The sequence below is a fragment of the Myxocyprinus asiaticus genome, chromosome 1, assembly GCF_019703515.2.
Source record: "Myxocyprinus asiaticus isolate MX2 ecotype Aquarium Trade chromosome 1, UBuf_Myxa_2, whole genome shotgun sequence".
Taxonomy (NCBI): domain Eukaryota; kingdom Metazoa; phylum Chordata; class Actinopteri; order Cypriniformes; family Catostomidae; genus Myxocyprinus; species Myxocyprinus asiaticus.
Genome location: NC_059344.1, coordinates 25,022,035 through 25,039,111, shown reverse-complemented (window position 1 = coordinate 25,039,111; position 17,077 = coordinate 25,022,035). Strand labels below are relative to the sequence as shown.

The window sequence follows — 17,077 nt, the reverse complement described above, 5'->3', positions numbered from 1 at the left end:
CCCTCATGTTCGTGTGTGTGCTCGTACATTGGGGATATCCTGGAGTTTTAAAATAGCAAAGTCTTCCTCAGATGACATGTTTGTTATTTACACAAGCATCGTGAGGAAATTACATTACTGTGGAGAAAGCTGCTTACTGACCAAGCCACATGTACTGTTTACGAGAGTTAAGAGTACGCTGCTTATACAGTGCATGTAAACCAGAACATTGTTGTATTGCGATAACCTGCTTTCTCGCAATAAGCCGCTTTCTAGTGGCCATGTAAACACAGTCAGTGATTGGTAAACTGACAATAAAGCTACCTATATAAATGTCTTGTCTTAGAACAATGAGAGATGAAGTTCAGAGTAATATTTGCAATATTACATAAAATTCCTACACTAAACAAGGACAACAATTCAGAAATTTGTGTGGTCCTATGCAAATATGTGTGTGTGAGAGATAGAGACTATGCAAGTAAAGACTGCATTACAATTTACAATTTTTTAAATCTGAACAAATTCTAAAAATACTATGTTTCAATATGTACATGGCTACAGATAATAACTGGGAATCACACAACAAAAGACTGGAGATCACAAACTACCTGACTGTCAAGTCGATCCAATCCGATCACAAACTCATGTGTTTCCCTCTTCTGCTCGCATGACAGATGTAAACACACAAGAATGTATGGGAAGCACTGCTGTTGTTGTTGCTGCTACTCTGACTCGCAAAAGGCACGTGCCAAGCACATTTGGGTGCGGTCTTGGGAGGGAAGACACGGGCAGTATGGCCTCTATAGATGACAACACAAGCTGGAGGTGTGTGCCATTAAAAGTTAACCCCCACCTTGAGTGCTTGCTCGCCATCTCCATTTCTTGAGCTTTGTGGCCCTGCATGATCGATATCCAGTGGTTGCTAATTGCATGGCTTCAAATTTGAGTAGTGGAGCATCATACACATTTTCTCTATTTATTTCAGTCATGGATAGTCGGCTCTAAAATATCAAACATGTTTGATATCCTCCTACTTGAATGAATCACATTCTGAGGGTAAAAAGTCAGAGTCTGTACTCATCACAGACTCGCCTGTTGACAGGTAAGCCTTGTAAGCTGACACATTTCGTTTCCATTGCCTTTTTTTTCATCAATATCAAAGTTTTAGTTTAAAATGTTTATGAATGTATAAGGAAAAGCTGCATGCATAATAATTAGCACAATGCTGTTTAAAATAGTATTAGCAGTATAGCATGTCACACTACATGGACATGTCAACTTCTTAAAGGTATATTCAACTACCCAAATATATTTGTAAGAAATTCCCAAATAAGAAACACTGTCTCAGCATCTCCAGTGTCGCCACAGCTGCCTGCATGTTCCATGTGTATCTCTTGACTGTATGAATAACCAGAACCCAGAACAGATCACACATAGATTAATCTTCAAATGATACTTGAATATTTCACTTGCATAATTCAAACGATCAAAGCACTTATAAGCAGAGAGCACACAGCTACACTAAGCATTAATAAATCAATATACACATGCATAACAACATAACTCAATATACCCAATACAGAGCTCATCTCTGCAGCAAGTAAATTACAGCTGAGCTTTTGGAGCTGAAGACACTGAGCAGATACACACCTGTGCGCCACATTGTAGTAGGGATGTCCAGTCTGAGGGATGTGCTCAGAATAACTCGCCCGGTTCCACATGCTTGCCGCAGGTTTGCTTGCGTATGATAAACACTCCTCTGAGCAGAGCAAGGCTGCTGTTACTGCTGCAGACAAGCACTGCCCAGCCGTGAGTTACATTTAAACAGACTTCCCGCTCTCGGATCTCCCACTCTCTGAGAGAAACAGGGGGATGGGGATGAAACTATGTGTGTACTTACATCCAACAAAATCAGCCAAGATGGGGATGATAGAGATGCAGAGGAAGTGGAAAAAGTGAGAGAGGAAAAGGACAGAGGTAGGAGGAGGAGAAGGGAAGGAGAACAAATTAAATGAGACAATGATAAAAGGGATGAGGTGCAATATTGAAGTAGGCAGGGAAAAGAAAGGTTGAGACAAAGAGAGAAAAGCACAAGAAGGTCCCTTTAAAGAAAAAAAGACACCTTTCAAAGGGACAGCGGAGGGGCAGAATTCCAACTAGCGAGACTGATTTTAGGCTGTGAAAATGGCTGCTATCAGCTAATGAAAGCTGGGGCTGCAGGTGAAGGATGAGTCTTGAGCTTTGAGTTACTCCAGAGGGGTGACCAGCAGTGGCCCTCCTTTCCTCATATGCTCATCACAATCCCCCCGTGAAGAAACCCTCCACCCCAGCCACTGTGTTGCTCCCACAGCTCAGATGAAAAATGAGAGCCAATGAGGATGCTAAGATAAGGGGTCTGGCCACCAATTATGTCATTTTAAATGCTAGATGAGCCAGGCTAAGACTGGCAATGTGCCGAAGAGTCATGGGATGAGTGGAGGAGCTCATCTGGTTGAATTGTGAAGGATGCTCAATCATGCACGTGGATTTGGGACTTACCTGAGAGGGTAATTAAAATCAAACATCACATATGCTGCTCACTCAACCCATTACTGTCCCATAGCCCATGGAGACCTTCAGCACATTAGCGAGGTGGCGGCCTTCTCCATATCGGTGATGCATATAAGGTGTTAATTTAGGTAATTAAACAGCAGATGAGTGGTTCTGAGGCAATTACTTTCCCATTTATTAGACATAAAAGACAAATTCATCAAGTGCTTTAAGACTATATGTATAACATGTATATAAACTATATGTTACACTTTAAAGGAATATTCTGAGGGACAAGTCATAAATATTTTTTGTGGTAATCAACATCATGCCACAAATGCTGTCAATTGAGCTTAACTTGAACCTCCTTTAATAAAGTCCTTCTCTCTTTATGCTGATATTGTAAAATACACTGAAATTTAATGGCAAGTAACTTATCATAAACCAGTCTTGAGTTGCCATCCAATTAAACCAGAGGCCTTTCTCACAAAGCAGGTTTTTGTGGCTACACAGGTAAGTTTGAGTTCCCTATCAAAAAGGTAACTTTGACACAGCATCAAAAGCTGACGCTATGGGAGTACCTCCCGAGGGGCGCTGACTTTGAAACCCTATACCATCACGCCTATTTGATTGACTGGTGATGCTTTCCGCTCCACCTATGCTGACGTCATCGTGGGCTTATCAGCTGGAGCCCAGCATCACAACATCAAAATTTTCCTCTTTCAGGGCAGAGTAGACATCTCTCGTTACCCTAAAACCAATGCTTTGCTGTTGATCTGCACCCAGTTAGCTGTTTCATCAAAAGAAGCACCGCTTTGAAAGCACTTGTTTGCAGTGTTAACATTGCACTCATAAAAGAGCAAATTTGAAGCAAAATAAAAGAGTACGCTTGCTGGAACACATCTTTTTAAAGATGGCAATGTTTCAAAGGTGTTTTCCACCTTGTTAGCGATACATCCCCATATGTGCTGAGTTCACGCTGAAGCAGCACCTTCAAGGCAGATCTGCGGATCCATGCTGTTGATTAAGGCCTATATTTCAGTGGGTCAGGCTGGTGTGGGTCTTCACACCATGGTACTGTTGCAGGCCTACAAGAAAGATCTGCTGAAGAACTTGAATGAGAATGGTCCAGAACCTGAGTCCCACGATCTGCGTCACGCCATAGATTTGGTGCTCCGGCTAACCAAGACCACTGCCTAGTGTACTGATACATCTATGGGTAGCCTGGTGTCCACTGAATGCCACATCTGGCTAAAGATGTTAGATCTGAGAAAAGGGACAAAGTCGTCATTCTTGATGCCCCGGTGATTCAGTAGGGCTGCTTTGGAGATACTACTGATGCTTTTGAAACAGAGGTTTCAATCAGCTAAAATGCAAATGCTGGCTTATAGACACATCTTGCAGAGGTGTGGTAGTACCCCAGATGGTTTGCTTGTGCCCTACTTGGGACAGCATTCAGCCAATCAGAGTGTAACCATCTCTATCCCTGTTCTTTCCCACAGAGTGGAGACAGAGCTGCCACCAAGCAAGCAACTCTAGCAGCCTGAATCAAAGTGGAAGGTGGCGTTTCCTGGACCTTGCCCCAGCAGAAAAGCTTCTTCTGAGTGGGGAAAGCATTCCTGATGGTTTGGCACCAACTAAGCAGGGTCGTCTGCACATGGACCAGTCTGTTCAGGCTGCGAAGAAGGCCAGGACCACTTCACTGTCTCCGCTCAGTATTCCAATCGCTCTCCCTGCAGTTCTATGCTGTGAACTGGAACATTTCCAGATTTAACTGACCCGGTTATTTTGAATGACCACCCCTTCAAGGGTAAGCGGCGCTCAGACCCCATTGGTCGCAGACCAACCTCTGTGTCCTCTGACCTGCTATTTGGATGTATAGTGGAGTCTTCCTTGAATTTCCAGCTGGGTACTTAACACAATCCAGAGAGGATATGTGTTTCAGTTTTTAAAAAAACAGCACCCAACTTCAACAACGTTCTTTCCTCCACTGTAACATGTGGGGTGTGCCAATTCTACGCTCAGAGGTATAGTTTCTCCTTGCCAAGGATGCAACAGAGAGAGTATCGACAGGTGAAGAACAAAAGGATTCTTGAGATTCACCTTTGAGGGGACTGCATTCCAGTTCTAAGTCCGACCATTCTGGTTGTCCCTGGCTCCTTACACATTCCCGTATTTGAAGCAGTTGGGACTTTGGGTCAACTTGACAAAGAGCGTGTTAGTGCCCAGTCAGCAAGTTTCCTTCCATGTTGGGTTACTTGACTGATGAATGCATTCAGTACATTCTCCTAACCTTGATAAGTTTCAAACTGGGGAGAACCCTGTCACAGCCTGTCAAAGGCCATTCTGAAGTCCACAAAGGTTATGTACCCAAAGTGCTGACAACCCTCTTTAGGGCTCAGATTGTTACCCTGCAGGCATTCTTATCTCCTCCCTTTGAGTCGGACAAGGCTAAGTGACTGCATATGCTCTGCCCTGTGAGGGCATCAAGCATGTGCATTACTGGACAAGTCAATTTAGGGTACCCTTTGTTTGCTTTGGAGGCTACTCAAAGGGTTTGGCTGTCTCCAAATAAAGAATTTCCCATTTGATCATGGATGCTACTGTGCTCACGTATGATTTGCAAGGCAAATAATGTCCCATGGGCATAAAAGCTCATTCTATCAAGAGTATTACATCCTCCTGGGCATGGGCAGAGGGTGTGTCACTAGAAGACATACGTATGTCTGGCAGCAGGTTGGCCTTCCTCTAACACCTTTGCCAGGTTTTTATAACCCGCATATATCTTCCCTCTCTTCCCATTCACAGAGGAAGAAAGTTGATCACTAACCAATTGGTTAATATCGGTGTTAGATATTATATAAAGAACTATGGTCTCTCTATTCCCTCTGATGTGAATGAGAGCATGTGTGCAATGTTTCACTCCCCTGTTAGCTAGTGTCACTGTAACAATGCCCTTGGCCAGGTGATCGCTCTGCTCCACTCCTTCCACTAATCAGGAAGATGCGTTAGGACATTGGACCACTATCCAGTTAGGCTAGTGTCTCTGACTACATTCACACTGCACCTGAATGTGGTCCAAATCTGATTTTCTGCTCAAAACTGTTTTTTGTTAGGTTGTTCTCATGACATTTTAAATGTAGCCCATATCAGACACTGGTATGAACAGCCAACGCTCATTAACTGACTGACATGCGTATAACACTCCCTGAGCATACGTATAACAACCCCAGGCATGTTTGTTATTTTAATATGTATAATTAACTTATAAAAATTGTTATTAGCATTTTTTTAAACTGAATCCAACACTTAATGACCATCTAATAAAGTATCAGCAAGTGATGGAAGACCAGATGGCTAAAATATTTTAAATAAAGTCATTCGCAGTCATATATTGGAATTTAATTACCATTGAAGCTCAAGAATGTAATATTATAAAATAGACAAAATAAAATTGAAGGACAGCAGGTAAAACAGCATAATATTTATGTACGGTAAGAGTTATTAACTGTAATTATTTCACATTTCTATTGGCTTGATTGCATTTGCGTTTTGATACAGTGAAAAATATAAAAACTGTTTTCTGCAGGAGTGACATGAGCAAAGAGCAATGTAACATATGTTAAATCTACCTCTACATCTTTTTTATTATAATTTTTTTATTTATTGAATCATGGACAATACACATTAATAATACAAAAGAAATGTAAAATGTGCCAGATTTAGCCAAACTGGCTGATTTTCATCTGTAGTCCCTAGGCCCATATTTTTTTAAAGCCCTTATTTTACTATCTGATATTTGAACTTCTAAACCCAACTGTTGAAGCCTATATATTTTTTTGTCTTGTCTTAAAAAGGAACTGAATGCATTAACTAGAAAAGATACTGGTAACACTTTACAATAAAGTGCCATTTGTTAACATTAATTAATGCATTAGGAATCAATAACTAACAATGAACAATATATTCATTACAGCATTTATTAAGCTTTGTTACTGTTAGCTAATAAAATTACAATTGATCATTGTTAGTTAATGTTAGTTCATATTGAATTAACTAATGTTAACAAATACAACTTTATATTTAAAAAATGTATTAATGTCGTAATTAACATTAACAAACATTAATAAATGCTGTACAAATGTTGTTTATTGTTAGTTTATGTTAACTAATGTTTTTAACCAATGTTAACAAATGGCACTTAATTGTGAAGTGTTACCATGATATTACTTGCATTTTTACATTTTAAAGCATAACAGGCATATTACGCAGTACATCAAGAGCACAAGTGGCCAATGTTGTGTTGGATAGATGTAAAAAATCACATTAAATCTAACCTGGCTGTTCCTACTGAAGTCACATAGGGAAAAATCAGATACGTATCCGATTTATTTCCACATCTGAAAGTGGCCCAGATCGGATTTGAAAACGTCATCCCTGATGGAGGGAACGAGATGTTGTGTTGATGTAGTGACACTAGGGGTCACTCTTGGGAGCCCCAACCACCTCTGCTTTTTGAAAAAAGGCCAATGGGAATTGGCGAGTGGAATTTGCATGCCACTCCCCCGGACATACGGGTATAAAAAAGGAGCTGGTATGCAACCACTCATTCAGGTTTTGTGCTGAGGAGCCGAGACAAGGTCCCGGCCATTTCAGCGGGTAGTTCAGTGTTGTGGCAAGAGGGACACAATGTCTCGTTCCCTCCATCAGGGGACAGAGGTTACAAAAGTAACCAGGGCGTTCCCCATCTGTCACTCACTCGACATTGTTTTATTATTATATTTATTTATCACACATTATACATTCACACATATACAGTGAAATTCTTTTTTTTATAGGGTCAAGGGCCTTGCTCAAGGGCCCACCAGTGGCATCTTGGCGGTGCTGGGGCTTGAACTCCCGACCTTCTGATCAGTAACCAAGAGCCTTAACCGCTGAGCCACCACTGCCCCTCGATGTAGTGACACTAGGGGTCCCTATACAAAATGCCACAACTAGCTGAACTGCGTTATGTGGACTGGCAGTGCGAGACGGGCAGACTGCTGTATGCCTCATAGCCAGCGCACCAGGCCGTCACGTAACCTCCCCCAATGCTCTTATGAGCGTTGAATGGTCCTTCAGGACCAAGTCGACTGCCCAACAAAAATAGGGACAGGCTAGCCCAGCCGTGGCCTCTTTTACTCTTTTTTCTCCACAACTCACGTGGTCTTACCGAGTCTTGTCGGAAGTATGTCATGTGGAGAAGTCGCATGGTAGGTCCTACCCGAGGGGGGAGGAGTTTCTACAAACATGGTGACCAAGGAAGACGCAGTTTACCGACAGGGAAATGATATAGCGGAAGATATCACATGGGGTCACCTATGGGGAACCAGCACATGTGGAGTACCTACCCCATTACAGGGCCTAATTAGCACATGTACTGGGCTGGCAGCGAGTTTCTCCGCAAACTCGTCTGCCACAGGGCTAAGGAGGAAAGTCATCCAGGGATCATAGCTTGTGAACACGACTGGGAATCAAAAGCGCACGTCTTCACCTCAAGGGAGGGGAAAGGTGCTATGCGCAAGCAGTACACCCAGCTAGCTGTCCCGGAACTTATCTGCTCGTACCTGACAATACACGGGATGAAACCAGCTCAACCCGGAGATTGTAGAACCTCGCAAAGGTGTTGGGTGTTGCCCAGCCCGCTGCTCTGCAGATGTCTGACAAAGAGGCGCCACTGGCCAGGGCCCAGGAGGCCACTACACTCCTAATAGAGTCTGCTCTTAACCCCATGGGGTACGGCACGTCCTGAGCGTGATATGCCATCATGATGGCGTCAACGACCCAGTGGGTGATCCTCTGTTTGGAGACAGCACTTCCTTTCCGCTGTCCACCAAAGCAGACAAAGAGCTGCTCGGAGCTTCTAAAGCTCTGCGTGCGATCCAAATAGATGCGTAAAGCATGCACCGGACACAGCAATGCCAAGGCTGGGTCTGCCTCCTCCTGGGGCAGCGCTTGCAGGTTCACCACGTGATCCCTAAAAGGGGTCGTGGGAACCTTGGGCACATAGCCCGGTCGGGGTCTCAGGATCACGTGAGAGTAACCCGGACCGAACTCCAGGCACGATTCGCTGACAGAAAACACCTGCAGGTCCCCTACCCTCTTGATGGAAGTGAGCACAGTCAGTAGGGCAGTCTTCAAAGAGAGTGCCTTAAGCTCAACTGACTCCAGGGGCTCAAAGGGAGTTCCCCGTAGACCCTAAAGGACTACAGAGAGATCCCACGAGGGGATGAGGTGCGGTCTGGAGGGATTCAACCTCCTAGCGCCTCTCAGGAACCTGATGATCAAGTCGTGCTTCCCCAAATACTTACCATCCACTGCATTGTGATGTGCCGAAATGGCGGCCACATACACCTTCAAGGTGGAGGGGGACAGCCGCCCCTCCAGCCTCTCCTGCAGGAAGGAAAGCACCGATCCGACAGCGCATCTCTGGGGTTTTCGCGTCAGGAAGAACACCACTTAGCGAACAGACGCCACTTCAAGGCGCTACCATCGCCGTGTTGTCCGTCCGGACCAACACATGCTTGCCCTGGATCAACAGCCGGAACCTCCGCAGGGTGAGAAGTACTGCCAACAACTCGAGGCAGTTGATGTGCCAACGCAGCCGCGGGACAGTCCAGGAGCCGGCGGCTGTGTGCCCATTGCATACGGCGCCCCAGCCCGTCTTGGAGGCGTCCGTCGTAACCACGACGTGCCTGGAGACCTGCTCTAGCAGAACCCCTGCCCGTAGAAATGAAAGGGCTGAAGAGGCGGTGACAGATCGGCGTGACGACCACGCGATGTGTCCCCCACTCTCCGATACTGCAATCGAGAACTCATCCACTTCGCGAGTGCCGAAACGAGATCGCGAACTCTCCCTGAGACGAGCTGGCGGTCTCATCCCAGCAGGGCAAACGAGCGTACTGGGGAATGGGAGGTCCGTGGGGAGTTACCCGGCAGAGTGGCTCCCATTGGGGTCCCCCAAATTGCCCCCAGTGCTAACCGACGCGGCCTCAAACCTGTAGGTAGAAGGACCGAGGCGGGGAGCCACTGGGGTGGTCTTTCCCTCCAACGAAGGAAAAACCACAACTGCAACATTGCCATGGTCACACTCTCGCAGTGAGAACATGACCCGTCCACGAACGCTGTCTCTGTGTGGGCAGCGCCCAAGCACGTAAAACCGCGATCGTGGCCATCGGAAGCGGAGAGGTAACGACCGCAACCAGGAAATACACACAAACGAAGAGGCATCTTTAAAAAGACACTCTCCGTTAATGCCACTCTTTTAAGAAGGGAAAATATACTCTTTTAGTAGGAAGAATATACTCTTTTAGCTGCTGAAGTGCCAAGGGGCGTTCTCTGCACTTCATCAGTGCAAGAGGGGGAGAAGCCGCTGTAATGCGCCGTAAATCCAACAGCTTTTCAAGGTGAATGGATCGGCAGAGTAATTCAGCTCGCTGAACACATCCGCTCGGCTCCGAAGAGAAAATCTGAATGAGTGGTTGCAGTTTTTGGGGCTCCCAGAGGTGTTTGGGGCTCCCAAGAGTGACTCCTTGTGTCACTACATTGACACAACGTCGAGTGAGTGACAGATAGGGAATGTCAAATTCAGAGAGCTTTTGCCATCCAATTAACAGATCAGTGTCACATGTAAGTGAAAAAATCAGATTTGGGCCACACTCAGTTGCGGTGTGAATGTAGCCTCTGTCTTGGAATCGAGCCATTGATCAGCTAAGTAAAATGTACTTATTTGGCAGTAAACATACTTTTTTGGCTCAAGTAAAGTGAACTAGGAATAGTCCACTTTATTTGAACCAAATAAGTATATTTACTTAATTTAAGGCAATTGGTTTCCTCACTTTTTTTAAGTAAAGTCAACTTATTACATTTTACAGTGTTCTGGTCATTTCACTTGAATGGGACGAGAGATATGCTCTTCTTCCCTTCAGTCAGAAAATCCTGATGGTGTGACTCTGGGCTCTGGCTTATATGTCCGTGATGACGTCAGCATAGGCGGAGTGCCAAGTTTCACTAGCCAATCAAATTGGTGTGATGGTATAGGGTTTCAAAGTCAACGCCCTCTGAGAGGTGCTCCCATGGTGTCAGCTTCAGACTTACCCTGTGTCCGAAATCGCGTACTGTCAAAGTATGTACTGTATTTGATGAATGATGTACTTATCTGCCAGCAAAACAGTACATTCTTTTAGGTATGCATGCGAGTAGTATGAATAGATTTTGGACATACTTCATCCGGGGACGTGGGCATTGTCTCGTGACTCCAATATATGACATAAGAACAACAACCGTGAAAACTATCTGCTCTGGTTTTGTAAAACAAGCACCATTTAAGCACAAGGAACATCTTGGTATATGGAGCACTTACAATTGAGAAGAGCCATCTGACTTACGATTCACCGCCATTCTTTTAAAACCAGCCTTTTGAACATGATGCCGCCTCAGCTCCCGAAGTGTCCAGTTGATCCACACTTCAGAATCTCACCGGAAATAGTGTCATCCGAGTACTTCTCATTTAATGCTTCATGAATACTGTGGATTCGGACATCCTACTCCATTGGAATACAGTTTTTGGCATACTATATAGTAGGGAAGTATGGATATTCAGATGCAGCGTTAGTGTCTCGTTCCCTCTTGTTTTATGACAAACTGGCAACAACAATCTAATTTGCACATAAATTCGGTTTTACCTTTTATATAAAAATCAGACCATCACCTCTGTGAAATATCAGACAATGAAAGTATGTAGTCGATAAAGATGTCACATCCTTGGCCTGCATTTTTGTTTCTGTGACACATAAAAATAAAAGGAAGATCTGTCAGTGCCAGAAAGTATTTGTGCACAAGGGAAGTTATCTGACAGCAAGAGAGTGGAAATGAATCATCCAACGAGTCAATATCATACTCAATGCCCTTGATGTACCCTCTTTTGAGATCATTTTTGAGATCACAATCATTCCACACGGACAAGTTAGTAGCAATTATTGATGAATCATTCTCCTTCTCACATTAAAATGTGTTAAAATGGAATCATTAGGGTGTTAAATTTGGTATTGAGTCCCACAAACTTGGGGTTCGAACTCTTCTTGTTTTGAATTGATATTTTCACATCACAACTAACCAACTGCTCATAGTTTACTTCTAGTAGAATTGCAATATGTGAAACAAAGTGCACTGGAAGATATTAGAGTGTGTCCAAGAATCTCAGGTTCAAAGAGAAACTTCAAATTGCCAAGAGTTGTTCAGAAATCATATTTGCATACAGAAGCTATGCAAAAACAAACTAAAATTTTCACACTGAGAACGCTATCTCATCCAATATATAACAGACACTACAAATGTAAGAAACAGATTATGAGAACTGAGAAACATGAAAACTTTTGCCGAACAGTTAATTTGTAGAAGTACAGCTTCATGATTGCATAAACTTGCCAATAGTACACAATTCATCTTTAATGAAAAGCATTGTGCACTATTGCATTTCCCATTAGGAGTCAAATTAATAGACGATGGCTCTTGTTAAAGAATCACATGATTTAATAACCATTCCCATAGCCTTAATGGATTTTACTGCATTGCCTTGAAATAATGGCCAGAGCATTACTTAAATAAAGTTTATTGGCTGTCCAGTTATCACTCAAGCTATACTGAGTAATAATAACATATGATTTCCATCACAACTGTTTTAGATCATCCTTGGGAAAAAGTAACAGTATTCTGGTCATTAATTATCCTTCGTTAAATACAGTCTGACGAGTCGACGTCCTTCCTGTCAATAATATGAACATGGAAATTACAGAAAGACTTTGTGTCTTGTTCATACAATTTTTTGGTACTCACCACTCATTTGGCCTTGAGGACCTTAGGACACTTCACAACACATCTATTTACAAGTATTATCTTTAGTTTCTCTTATTTATTTACCTCAGGGTGGTTGGAATATATGAAGATGGATTATATTCACAAATCGATGTTCCTTCCTTGTTTGTATCTTCTGGTACGTGCTGTCAACATCCAACAAGACTAATAGTCCTAAGCCTTACAGCTATCTAGACTCACTCAGAGATAGTAAGTGGTGAAATTTTGTTGATGTTATATGCCTGAATGTCAGCCTTGTGTGCCAAAAATATTCCGATGCTAATTGCACATATGACCTATGTTTGCTCTAGTCTCTGCCCAACCACTTCCCCAGCCTGTCTGTAGAGTGTGTGGAGTGCGGAGTTGGATTGGTGAAATTAGTGCTGGATCAGCCTGATCTGAGCCGTTCCTAGTCAACCATAGTGAGCCCGTCATCACCTTCTTCATCTCCTCTGTGTGCCTGCCTCTCTCTAGGAAGGGGGGGGGGGGGTTGGTGGAGGAGATGAGAGGTCCCATCCCTACATTGAGCTGAGAAAAAAGAGTATGACCATAAGCCCCCTTCTTCACTGGTCTCAGGTTACACCTGCAGCATTGTTATCCAGTGTGCTGCCTCAAATCAGCAGTAACTGATGAGCTTGCTCTCAGGATGCAACCAGAACCTTCCTCTTCCATGTGTCTATTTTCAGGTTTAAAGAGCTGATCAATTAGTGCAGAAAAAAGAGATGCAAGCTTTTGAATTAAGAAATCCTCAGACATCTACTGTGATGAAAATATTGTGGGACATGGCTAGAAATACTAACCAAAGAGCCTGAGACATACAGTATTACTAGGGTGGGGGACAGAGAATCTGATCTTGTTCAGAACCGGTTCTATATTTAAAATATACAGGAACTGTTTGATTTCCATGACTTTCAGTTGCGTTAATGGGTCTAAAATGTGCAATTTTCCGCATGTGCGGACAGAACACAGCTAAAATACTCTGACACAAATTACTGTAATTTCCCTGACAGTTTTTTTAAATCTAGAGCATGACACATACCAGTGTAGACTGTTTCCGAAATTACTCTTTTGAGCCAGCACTTTTTAGTGCATCAAAAATATCCAGCGTGATCAGTGTAGTGTGGTTCCCGAACGAATGGACTAATTTTAGTGAATCAAATATACTTGCACATTAGTTGAAGCAGTTACAGAATTAATCTAACAGAAACGCAAATTATAACTTTCTTCATGTCCAACTTGAAACAAAATAAGAATTGCTACTCTGTTATGTATTGTTGTACTTAAGGCTTGTGAGACTTCAATCAGGCAGTGCAGTTAGTGACTGATTGTTAGTAGTTTAAGATACAAATGAGTTCAATTCCTTACAGTTCCCATCTCTACATTTTTTGACAAGGTGGGGGAAAATACTTGACAGAGGCTAACTCTATGTTTAATCCAGCAAATTGCATATAAATAATAAATGAGTGGGACAACATCAGAAGGAAAAGCCTCCACAAGCTATCCATTTAAATCCTGAATGAGAGTAGTCCCACTCAAATGAAACTTATACTTTCCTATCTAGGGCTTTCCACGTGTGACCTATGAAAGTCAAAGATTTAACAGCATTCTCTGGTGGTTGTCCTGAGCACAGCAGGGCAGAGTAACAGAGAGTTACTCTATTCCACACTACAGCTCTCAGGCTGCTCTGGCACAGAAGAGGATCATTGACTCAGATAACAGATAACTTCATCCTCTCACGGTAGATATTTCATCCAGGCTTTAATTTGGGCATGGTGTGTTAATGCCATAACTGGTGCTCTAGGCTATTTGTCCTGTGATCAGTCCTGGCAGAGCGAGTTCAGAATGTATGTGTGTGTTAATGCTGGTGGACCTGAGAGAGCTAAAGACATTCATTGCATGGCTATAATTAGGTACATAAATAAATTGCAGCAATCAATGCCACCATTACAGCTTGTTCTAGTATCCACAACAGTCAGACTTGATAATGTATGGTTTACTTCAGTATGCAAAGCAACAATGTGCACCAAAATGCACCAAAATTAGTATCAATTCTTGAAACAGCATGCAGAGAATAGAACTTGAATAGAATCACTCTCTGTGGCTTGTAAAAAAAATAGTACTCTAAATCCATTCATTCAAACTATACATTTTCAAAGAGATGTGCACTATTTAGGTACAACTGTACACTTATGATTAATAGATTTTTCCCCCAAAGACTGACAGATAGATTTGTCAGAGATTTACTGAATAGAAGTGGCGAAATGTTATTAGATTAGTGGTTTTTGCAATGGCTAAGGAAAGCATAACTTCTGCATTGCTCTTACTTTAAAGGGTTGTTCTAAACCCCAAACCTTAATAAAAGAATTAAACACTGACATGCACCCGTACTGTTTGTGCTACAAACATGAATGATACCTAAAATCATGTGGCTTGCTGAAGAGATATGTGATATTATCTACCTACTGACAAGAACCAACAATCTGAATGATCTTTTAAATAAAGTTCAAGTTTCATTTGTCAAATGATACACATATGTAATGCACTGAAACAGTTTTTCAGTGCATTACATCTTAAAGACACAAAATCTACTAGGGATGTGCCTCGGTGGTCGAATAATCGATTAGTCTTCCAACAACTGACTAGACCAGGGATTGACAACCTTTTTGACAATATGAAATTTTTTATTTTCTTGGTCAATGACTGTGCTGACACCCCCAACTTTTTCTATTTTCTATTTTTGCAACACACTCTCACGGCAAAATCGTTAGAATGCGATCGACTTTTCTAAATTTGGCTAATTCGTATGATATCGTGCGACTGCACTCGTTTGAATTCCCATGACTTTCACTACAGCCAATGACGATTACTTGCTTCTGTCACACACAACAGCTTCCTATCATGTTTACACACTCTACTGATTGGTTAAGTTTAGATAAGGGGTTTGGGAAAGGGCATAATGTTAATAAGCATGTCTTTAACGCCTCATACACGAAACTCACGCATTAGACATCCGGAAATTTGCACGTGATGAAATTGTACAAATTTATGCGAACAAAATCGTGCAATATCACACAAAATACTTTTCATGAGATCGGGTTGATTTTTCTATTTTAATTGTTTATTTTTCATTACAAATGATATCATCAGCATAGCAGTTTGAGTGAAAAATTTGTGCAAAACCCGCATGTGAAAAATCTTGCATGTGAATTTTCACAGAGCATCTTGTGAAAGAGCTTTAATGAAAGAAAACATGTCCTTTTGTGCAAAATGAGTTAACAAAGTTAATGTCACAAATATGCTTATTTGATTACTGATCACAAAATTGTGTGGAATCTTAAATATTTCTTATATAATGTCATACATTTTTCAAAATCACACAGAGGGGTAATCACTAGCACGTAAACAACAGCGAAAGAGGAGCAGTCTATTTTATTTATACGTTTTTCGCACCTGCATTCCAATCTTGATGTAATCCTTCCTCGTGATCACGCAGCGTGTTTTCATCAGATGAATGGGAGGATAAACACTATTAAAGTGTGACGAAACTCGTGCTGCGCATGCAAGCCATTTGCGCATCACAAGCCGATCAACTATTTAGCCCGTTTTGGTGAATCGCACCTGCAAAATCCTAAAACTTTATATCCAGGTTTAATTTATATTTTGAATTGACTCAGATTTTTGAACCTCACGATATGGGTTAATGTATTCTCTTTTAATCTTTTAATGTAATTTTGAATGTGACTATGATTTAAGGACGGTGTACCTGTATGCTGGGTTGGAAATCTCAAGGATTAATAGTGGTATTTTCATTATTACATGACATTGTTCTGAAAGCAAAAAGAAACAAATGAAACACAGAATGTAGGCTGTCTGACCGAATCAAAGCGAGCACATTTACTCGCGCGATTAACCGAAAGTGAAGTGCTGCCGGCTCATGATGTGCGAATGGTTTGCACATGCTGCACGAGTCTGTTGGGTATACTGTCGTCACATTTGAACTTTTTGTTTAGCCTCCCATTCAGCTGATGAAAACATGCTGCGTGATCATGAGGAAGGATTACATCAACATATAGATTGGAATGCAGGTGTGGCATTTCATAAGAATAAAATAGTCTACTACTCTCTCACCATTGCTGGCGTCCCAGTGATTACCCCTCCATGTGCCAAAGCTGGCATGTGTGCCATAGGTTGCTGACCCCTGGACAAGTCAATTAGTGGGGTTGACTACTAACATTAATATTTTTAGTAGTGGTGGTTTAAATGGGAGATGCAATCCTCACATAAAATGAGAAAGTTCTTGGAGAGCATTTTTGTGTGATTTTACCTTGCTGTGCTTAGAAATGAAAAACTGTCAGCACAGTAAAACCTTTTGCAAGAAGTTCCGCCTTTTTAAAGCTTTAAGTTTAGTCCCTTTATGCACCCCTGCTGTTGCAGCCATCAAAGCGCTGCATCAACAATACATTAGAAGACATTAGATCGTCTCTTGTGAGTAATGTTCCTGTATTTGTGAGGTGCTTTGGAGAGATTAAAGTCTTTTGCTGATTTTGTCTGACACTGCTTAAATAAAACGTTGCCTAAAAAAGGTTTAAACTGCTTGATGTCATGAACTAGATGTGTACCCGCATCATCTTGCAGTTCTGCACTTTTGTATGTGCAGCGAGGATCACCCTGAGACTCC

General features: G+C 42.3%; 1 protein-coding gene across 13 annotated transcripts in view; it reads right to left on the bottom strand.

The window, feature by feature from the left end:
- LOC127409766 (pleckstrin homology domain-containing family A member 7-like) overlaps nucleotides 1–17,077 on the bottom strand; it is a 173,200-nt gene that overhangs the window by 139,486 nt on the left and 16,637 nt on the right. The window lies entirely within an intron of this gene.